The sequence below is a fragment of the Hyaena hyaena genome, unplaced genomic scaffold (assembly GCF_003009895.1).
Source record: "Hyaena hyaena isolate Hyena2069 unplaced genomic scaffold, ASM300989v1 scaffold_12, whole genome shotgun sequence".
NCBI classification, from domain to species: Eukaryota; Metazoa; Chordata; class Mammalia; order Carnivora; family Hyaenidae; genus Hyaena; species Hyaena hyaena.
This window is the reverse complement of record NW_024080644.1, coordinates 5,987,417-5,995,230: the sequence shown is the minus strand read 5'-3', so window position 1 is coordinate 5,995,230 and position 7,814 is coordinate 5,987,417. Positions and strand designations below refer to the sequence as shown.

Here is a 7,814-nt window from a genome sequence, read left to right as displayed (position 1 = left end):
AAAGAAGGTAGAACACACAAGCCCAATAGTTGGAGCCATGATTGCACACTCTTAGAGCCTCCTGGAGTCCTCATGTGAGCAACCATTGTGAAGTTTTCATCTTGTTTTCCCCATTAATTTTATGAAGGTATAATTGACACGTAATATTATATTAGCTTCAGGAGTATAACATAATGATTCAATATTTGTATATGTGGCAAAATGATCACCATAATGTCTAGTTAACATCCATTACCATACATAGTTAACAAAGTCTTTTTTCTTGTGATGAGGAATTTTAGGATTTACTCTCTTAGAAACTTTCAAATGTGCAATACAGTGTTATTAACTATAATCACCATGCTGTACATTATGTCCCTAAGACTTATTTAATTATAGATGGAAGTTTGTACCTTTTAACCACCTTTACCCAATCTCCCACCTCCCACCTCTAGCAAGTACCAATCATTTTTATGTATCTGTGAGCTTGGTTCTTGTTTGTTTGTTTGTTTGTTTCTTTTGGATTCCACATATAAGTGAGATCATATGGTATTTTTTTCTGACTTCATTTCACTTAGCATAATACCCTCAAGGTCCATCCATGTTGTTACAAATGGCAAAATTCCATTCTTTTTTATGGCTGAATAATAATTTGGAATTTTCAGCTTCATTGAGGGAAGCAGTCATTGGTATCCAGCAGTATACCAGGCACTTATATTGGCTGCAGGCCTTTGAGTGAATTAGGCTCAAGAGCTTGACTATCCTTGCATAAAACACCTTTCAAGGAAATGCTTGACAAGAAATGTAATCACACTCCTCTCCTTTCACTCAGTTACCAGAGGGGAAAGAGAGTTTTAGCAAGAACATGACAGCTGTAAGTTTTATTGTTTATTAAACATGTACTCAATCATCAGTAATTTTCATAGAGAGTAATCCAAGAATATGTCAGGAAAGTTCATTCCTTGAAATTAATCTTGATGTATCTTTGTAAGAGATTTGAAATTAGGGATTCTATTTTATTGCAGGGAAATGTGTGATTTATATGTATGAACTTAACTCGGCTGAGCTCTTGAATCAGGTTCCTGTCTTCCTGTAGGATGCTAAAAATCCTTTGACATTTTTCAGAGAGAATGGACCTTCTACCTAGATTCTATACACTAGCTGATTGCTATAACTCTTGAGTGTTCATCCATTTCACTATTAGATTCTAATTTGTTCTCCTATAAATCACTTTAAGGGAGGCATGCTGAATAGGAAAGACTAATAATCCTTTCACATATCTGTCAAGACTTTACTGCTTGATACATATGGCCTCCAGCTAGTTGAGCATCACTACATTATCAAGGACAGTATCATAAAGGGAGAGGAGAGACTAGGTTTCTAGGGCAAAAGTGCTAATCAGCCACATGCTGCTGGGTTTGATGTCTTCAGTGGCCTACATGACAAGGAACATGTGGACCTGTTGAGTTGCACTGCATTAAATCAAGAGGCTTTTATCAATCTTGAGAAACAATTTTACATGATTGACCACAAATGAAAGCAAAAGCTGTTCCAAAAAGAGTACACTACTGGCAAACCTGCCCAAACACATTTTGATGAAATTAATATTTTTAAGTCTATCTGTGGGGCAAAACATGGTTTATTTGAGGTGAAAGGGTGCATATCATCCTAAGAGTTTTGCCAAATAAATACTAATTTCTCTATTTAACAAACAAATATTTTCAGGGCGCCATTACTTCTAGAAACCTTCCCTTGGGGCACCTGGGTGGCTCAGTCGGTGAAGCATCCGACTTCGGCTCAGGTCATGATCTCACAGTTTGTGAGTTCGAGCCCCGCGTCAGGCTCTGTGCTGACAACTCAGAGCCTGGAGCCTGTGTTCAGATTCTGTGTCTCCCTCTCTCTCTGACCCTCCCCTGCTCCCGCTGTCTCTCTCTCTCTCCCAAAAATAAATAAAACATTAAGAAAATTAAAAAAGAAACCTTCCCTTAATTTTGCAAAGTGTGTCTTCTAAAAGAGTGTAGAAAAACTGTCTTTATAGACTTTAAGGTATCAGAAACCTGGAAAGACCATATGGATCCATGTAATCCTGCATTTCTGAAGTTGAAGAAAACAAAACAGAATTTAAGTGACCTGATTCATGTCATTAGTTTGGTGGCTACATCCAAAGCAACAGCTGAAAACAGAGCATTCACTGAGCATTTACTATGTGCTAGTTTCTCTTCTATGTGCTTTACACATACTAACTTTTATAGATTTCAAAACCCAGTCAGGGAGGTGTTATCCTCATGGTACAAATGAGGAAACTGAAGGAGGAAGAGTGATTTGTCCAAGGTTATGTAACCAGTGAGTGGTAAAACCAAGATTCAAACCCAAACAGTTTGGTTCCTGATTTTATGCTTTGAAAAATGAGGCTATCCTGCCAACTCATATGTTTAATATTTTTATTTGAGGAGTGCAGATATTAACTGTTTTTTTTTTTTTTTTTTTTTTTTTTTTAGAGAGCAGAAGCAGGGAAGAGGGACAGAGGGGGTTAGAGAGAGAATCTTAAGCAGGCTCCATGCTCAGCGGGGAGCCTGATGTGGTGCTTGATTCCACAACCCTAGGATCATAACCTGAGCCAAAATCGAGAGTTGCATGCTCAACCGACTGAACCACCCAGGTGCCCTGGGACATTAACTTTTTAATCAGTTTTATTGAGGTATATAATCTCTATGTGATAAAATTCACCCATTTGAAATGTGTGATTCAGTGAATTTTGACATATGTATAACTACCACCACAGTGAAGCTATTAAAATTTTTCATTACTCCTCTAAATCCACTTATGCCTTCTTTCCCTCAGTTCCTTCACCCCATCCTGGCCACCGGCAATCAATGAGCTCTTGTCACTATGTGTGCTTTCCCTGGAATCATGTATAAATGAAATTATAAAGTGGATCTTTGTGTCTGTCTTTCAATTAGTATGAGATTCATCCATGTTGTATCAATAGTTCCTGCATTTTTATTGCTAAGTAGTATACCATAGTATGAATGAATCACAATTTACCTATTCATAGTTGTTGGACATTTGGGTAATTTCCAGTTTTTAACTGTTACGGATAAATTTTCTTTGAATGCTTCTATAAAATTTTTGCATGGCCATGTGTTTCAATTTCTTTTGTGCAAATCCTTAGGAGTAAATTACTGAGTCCTTTAATAAGTATATGCTTAAGGTTGTAAGACAATGCCAAAGTACTTTGCAAAGTGGCTATACCATTGCGCATTCACAACAAAGGTATGAAAGTTCCATTGTTCCACATTCTCACCAACAGTTATATTTTATTTTATGTTTTAAAAGATTTGTTTTTAAGTAATCTCTATACCCAACCTGGGATTAGAGCCTATAACTCCAAAATCAAGAGTCACATGCTCCACCAACTGAGCCAGCCAGGCACCCCAGTTATATTTTAATTTTAGCCGTTCTCATGGATATATAATGGCATTGCTTTGGTTTAAATTTGTATTTCCCTGATGATTAATGACATTGTTTATCTTTTCATGTACTTAATGGTGTTTTGTATGTTTTCCTTTTCAAAATGCCTGTACAAACATTTTACTCATTTTTGAATCAGGATGTGTGTCTCTTACTGCATTGTTCTGAAAACAACTCAATTCAACTGTCAACAAGTCAAAAAGAATTTTCAGGAAAATTCTTTGCAAATATATTTCTCTCAGTAGGTTTTCTTTCTTTTTTTTCTTTAAAGTAACTTTTTTTATTTATTTTATTTTATTTTATTTTTTATTTCTAGGAGAGAGAGAGAGAGACAGCGTGAGCAGGGGAGGGTCAGAGAGAGAGGGAGACACACACTCCGAAACAGGCTCCAGGCTCTGAGCTGGCAGTCAGCACAGAGCCCGACGCGGGGCCCGAACCCACGAACCGCGAGACCATGACCTAAGCGAAAGTCGGACGCCCAACCGACTAAGCCACCCAGGCGCCCCTCTCTCAGTAGGTTTTCAATAGATGCTCATTATCAGTCCCTCTACTTTTACTTGGCTGAGAATTTTTTTTTTAATGTTTTAGTTATTTTTGAGAGAGAGAGACAGCAGGGGAGGGGCAGAGAGAGAAGGAGACATAGAATCCTAAGCAGGCTCCAGGCTCTGAGATGTCAGCACAGAGACGGATGCAGGGCTGGACCTGCCCCGTTGAATTCTTAATATATACCCACATTGACCATGATATTCTTTTAAATTTCTTTTTATTTTAGGGAGAGAGAGAGAGAGCATCAGAAGGAGAGAGAGGCAGAGGGAGGTAGGGAGGCAGAGAGAGAGAGAGAGAGAGAGAGAGAGGCAGTCCTAAGTAGACTCCATGCTGAGTGTGGAGCCTCAACTAGGAGCTTGAGCCCATGACCCTGGGATTATTACCTAAGCTGAAATCAAGAGTTGGACACTTAACCAACAGAGCCACCCAGGTGCCCCCAAGTTGTTCATGATTTATTAATACTTTTGTATCTTCCTGAATTCACTGGATTTTTGTATCAATGTTTATGAGGTAATTTTTAGTTTTTTTCTTTAATGACTTTGTCTAGCTTTGGTATAAAGGGAAGTCTGTCCTCTTAAAATGAGTTAATAAGTGTTTAATCCTTTTTTATTTGGGGGCTTGGAGTTGCCATTTTTAGGAAGCTCGGATATGAATTACATTCTTTAATACATAAAGTTCTACTCAGGTTATCTCTTTTTTTCTGAGTGAACTTTGTTAAGTGTCTTTCAAAGAATTTGTCCATTTCCTTTAAATTTGCAAGTTTTGGGGCACCTGAGAGGCTCAGTTGGTTAAGCATCCAACTTCAGCTCAGGTCATGATCTTGCAGTTGGTGGGTTTGACCCCCATGTCAGGCTGTGTGCTGACAGCTCAGAGCCTGGAGCTTGTTTCAGATTCTGTGTCTCCCTCTCTCTCTGCCCCTCCCCCCTCATGCTCTGTCTCTCTCAAAAATAAACAAACATTAAAAACTTTTTGAAAAATAAAATAAAACAAATTTGTAAATTTATTGAAATTTGTTTGTAATATTTCCTTGTTCTCATTTTAATGACCATAGGATCTGTATTGATAGCTGCTCTTTATTACTTACACTCTTAATTGTGTGTTCCTTCTACAGTTTTTTGGTCAGTTTCATGTGAGATTTATTAATTTATAGATATTTTCAAATATTTTTTGTTTTGATTTTTCTCTATTGTAAATCACTGTTATAATTCATTTATTTCAGTAATTATCTTTTTTTAATTTTTTAAAAATGTTTATTCATTTTTGAGAGAAAGAGTGAGAGTGCAAGCAGGGGAGGGACAGAGAGAGAGGGAGACATGGAAACCGAAGCAGGCTCCAGGCTCTGAGCGGTCAGCACAGATCCCAATGCAGGCCTCAAAACCACAAGCTGTAGGATCATGACCTGAGTAGAAGTCAGACACTTAACCGACTGAGCCACCCAGGTGCCCCATATTTCAGTAATTGTCTTTATCATTTTTTTCTTCTCTTTATTTTGGTTTTATATTCCTCTATTTTTCCTAGTTTCTTTTTTCTTTAAAAAATAATTTTTTTAACGTTTATTTATTTTTGAGAGATAGAGACAGAGTGCTATCAGGGGAGGGTCAGAGAGAGAGGGAGACACAGAACCTGAAGCAGGCTCCAGGCTCTGAGCTGTCAGCACAGGGCCTGATGTGGGACTCAAACCCACGGACAGTGAGATCGTGACGTTTGACAAAGTCCAGCGTTTAACTGAGTGAACCACCCATGCACCTCTAGAACTATTTCTATGATTGATTCCTTGTATTTCCACCCTTCCCTTTCTAGCTATACTACTGTGTTTTATTATTTTTTTTATTATTATTTTTTTTACTCCGTTTTTATCAGCTGCCCTGGGATTCAAAATATGTATTTTTCACATATTGCAGTTCACTGTCAAATATTGTTATACAATTTCATGTGTAGTGTTAACAAATGCCTTCTGTCTTTCCTATGTCCTTTGTGCTACTGATACATATTTTACTTCCACTTATGTTACAAACACTGCAATATATTTTTATAATTCTTGCTATATGATCAGTTATATTTTAAATAGATTAAAATGAAAAGACAATCTTTTATATTTACCATACACACCATATCTGGTGCTCTCCTGTACTTTGTGCAGATACAAATTAGTATCAGTTATTGCACTTCTTCTGAAGATCTTATTTTAATTTTTTAAAGTTTATTTACTTAATTTTGAGAGAGAAAGTGAGAGCAGGGGAGGGGCAGAGAGAGAGGGAGAGAGACATATCCAAACAGGCTCCTCACTGTCAGCTCAGAGCCCAGTGCAGGGCTCAGAATCATGAATTGTGAGATCATAAACTGAGTCAAAATCAAGAGTCAGAGGTTTAACCAACTGAGCCACCCAGACACCCCTGGTAATTTTTGATTGGACACTGGTCTTTATTTTACTTTCTTATGTTCTGGATTTTGCATGGTTATTTAAGGGGTATTGAACTTTAGCGTGCAGAAATTTGGAGTCAACATCATCTCAAGGCCTGATATTAGGCTGTGTAAAGGCAACTTCAGAAAAAAATGTATTTATTTCAGGTATATTTAGTGTCACTCTTAAGGTGATAATTTTCTGAGGACTCTACCAGATGCTCCCTGTATGACAAAGTCTCTACACTGGCTGATGGAAATGCAAAACGTCCATAACCTTCTGTACTTGGGAATTTTTTTGGCTTGCTGCTTTCCAGTGGTAATTTCCTCATCCTTGTGAAGATTCTTTCCATGTGACCACAGATCTGTACTCAGTAATGATTCAAGGGGAATATTCGGCACTTCAATGGATGAGTTAACTACTACAGAGCAGGACTCTCCCTCTTTTCTGCTTCCTCCACTTCAGTATTTTGCTGCTTAAATTCTAAGCTACTCAGCCTCTCTGAACTCAAAGTTTTGTCTCCTCAACTCAGTAAGTTCACTGGGGTCTGTTTCTTTCCCCTTTCCTTGTACTTCAAATTACCTAGTGTTAAAAACCAAACGCAAAAACAAAATTCAACTGACTAGATTTTAGAGGTCTTATTGGCGTTTATTGAATAATTCCTGAATTGGGCAGCATTCCATCCAACAGAAAGGAACTCTGAGGAGCTGTACAAAATGAGAGACTTTTAAAGGCAGAAGGGGGCAGGAAACTGTAATTAAGGTAGGTAATAAGTCTTGGTTTGGTGATGTGGGTTTAGCACACGTTAACTCCATTTTGGGTATGTTGTCTCCTTCTTATCCCTGGAAAGTGCCTACAAGCTAGCTGGAACAATCATGGAGCTCACTTTAACACATATCCCTTCTCTCTTGCATTACAGTCTTGCACTGCGCATTGACTAATGTCTGCCTCAGGGGGAAAAAATAATCTTTCCTCTACCCTTCTAGGTTTTTAGCTGAGACCTCCCTGTGATTAAAGAAATTAACAAGAGAAGAACAAAGAAAAATTGAATAACATGTATATCTCCTGTATACATGGGAGATACCCAGGAAAACTGAGTAATTCTCCCAAATGGTCCAAGTCATCACCTTAAATACCATCTTCAACTAAAGACAAAAGAAGATATTGTGGATGGGGAGTCAGTCTGGGGAGCTTTCCATGTAAAGCAGATTTAAGTCTCTGCCTTCTTCTTTGTTATGAGTTTGTAGAAATTTCATCAATTTCTCTTCCTGGTACAGGAGGGAGACGCTGTTTAAACATGGACATTTACCTTATAAATATAAATTAGTGCATGCTATTTTTAAAAAATAATCAGCCTAACATAACCTTATGCCAAAGAGGCATATATTGAAGTGGCATATTGTGCTCCCCTTCATCT

At 37.8% G+C, this 7,814-nt stretch overlaps 1 long non-coding RNA gene across 1 annotated transcript; it reads left to right on the top strand.

The window, feature by feature from the left end:
* Positions 1–6,682: 6,682 nt before the first annotated feature.
* Positions 6,683–7,606, top strand: LOC120247880. Its single transcript, XR_005532437.1, has 2 exons — positions 6,683–6,928; positions 7,384–7,606. It is a non-coding gene; the product is annotated as an uncharacterized LOC120247880 (long non-coding RNA).
* The last annotated feature ends 208 nt before the right edge of the window (positions 7,607–7,814 follow it).